This window comes from Arachis ipaensis, chromosome B06, assembly GCF_000816755.2.
Source record: "Arachis ipaensis cultivar K30076 chromosome B06, Araip1.1, whole genome shotgun sequence".
In the NCBI taxonomy this organism is placed as follows: Eukaryota; Viridiplantae; Streptophyta; class Magnoliopsida; order Fabales; family Fabaceae; genus Arachis; species Arachis ipaensis.
The window spans coordinates 78,434,043-78,436,077 of record NC_029790.2 but is presented as its reverse complement, the minus strand read 5'-3'; positions in this window follow the sequence as shown (position 1 = coordinate 78,436,077).

The following is a 2,035-nucleotide window of genomic DNA, read 5'->3' as shown; positions in this document are numbered from 1 at the left end:
AGGGCAGGAATGGCTTAAAGGATGGAAAGAAAGCTTGCAAAAATGGAAGGAGCACAAGAAATAAAGGAGATAACCAGCGAGAAGCGACGCGCACGCATGGCTCATATAGCTCACTTGACTTTCCTTTGCTTGTTAGAGGATGACTTAGTGGGATTGATCCTTACAATTATCATATTGTGGTTAGTAATAAGGATAGAGATCCTTGACCACCAAACTTTGCCAAGACCTTTTTGTCATTAGAATTCCTTTGTCATTTACTTTTCTTGTTTCTTATCCAAAACCCCAAAATATACATGTCCATAGCCAATAACAAGAACACTACCCTGTAATTCCTTTGAGAGACGACCCAAGGTTTAAATACTTCGGTTATTAGTTTTATTAGGGGTTTGTACTTGTGACAAACAAATTTTTGTATGAAATGATCATTGTTGGTTTAGAAACTATACTTGCATCGAGATTTTATTTGTGAAATTCTAAACCGTCAAAAATTCGTTCATCATTACACCAGAACAATTATGAGTATTCAATACTTCTAGACCAAAGAATTTCAATTAGCTTCTCATATTATCTTTTTCAATACACAGGATTGTCTGAATTAAGATACACCTTTTTATCACCAGGAACGATTGACAGTAGTTGACTATTTATCTTGTCAACAATATTTAAAATTGGTACTAATATTATTCGATTATTAAAGTAATTACTTGACAAATAGCCATGCATTAAGTTCGGGAAGACAAAGTCGATTAACTCATCAAATGCCTATTCGAAATCTAAAAACTATCATATCCATACGAATCTCAATTTCTAACTCTTCATCTAGGCTATCTCCTAGTATATATGTCATCACCAACTTTTAACAATCCATTACCAAATTCTTTGAATTTCTGTTGGTTTTCATTTTTCACATCCCATAGTTAACCTCAGTTCATTGACAGTTATAGAACTTCAGTAGACTCCCAAAGATACAAAGAATTTATACTTGTATACATTATATCTTATTGAAATCCTCTTGTAATTAAAGAGAATATTTGTCTAAAGTCTCCATCGAATATAATTATCTTCTCCACGAATGGACGCTTATGATTAAAAATGGATACGTGCATCATAATATTCCTCAAACATATATCCATTGCCTCATAACAATACCTGCTAAGCATATAGGTGTCTAATCCCATATTATTATTAAATCTGTCCTTATCAAGAATTTGACAAAGAATAAACTCTATCGAATATTGCAAGTAGAATATTTATTTATAGTTAAAAATATCTTAAATTTAGAATGTGTATATTTAATATTTAATAGGAGAAGCGAGACTATTTTATTAGAAACCACATTAAACATTATTTTATTCTCTGACTTAACTTTTGCTAACATCAAAAAAAAAAAAAAAATTTTAACGCAACCATCGTGATAATAATAATAAAAAAAATCCTCCCTCTAAAATGTTCATTGCCATTATAAATAGAATTTGATGTTGAACCTTTTTTTATTTATCCTATAAATATATAAATACTTTTTATATTCTAATTAATACGTTCTATATAATATATTTTTCTATTGGTTTAACGAATGAGTAGTGTTAGAACTAATAAATCTATTTGATAAAAATTGCGTATAACTAATCCTGAAAAAAAAAAAGGTGTCCTATTCATATAATATGTGACGCAGCGTGTTATATATATTTGATTTGCGAGCAACTAACTTAATTGTCAATATATTTTAATAATTCTCTAACAAATAATATAAAAAGAACAACTATAAATAAAAAGAATAACGATAAGAAAATTATATTGTTTAGCAAATAAAAAAACCAACATCAAATTATATTTGATATCCCAAAATAAAAAATAAGCCATCTAAATTAAAATTAAAAGGTTAACAATAGCCTATAAATAATAAGAATAGCTAATAGTGCCTTACATAAAATATATAGAAAATTTATGACAAATTCTATCATACAAAAGAATTATTTTTGTAGCAGTTTCACCTTCGTCATCTTCTTCAATCAACTTTTTGCTTTTGATATTAGAT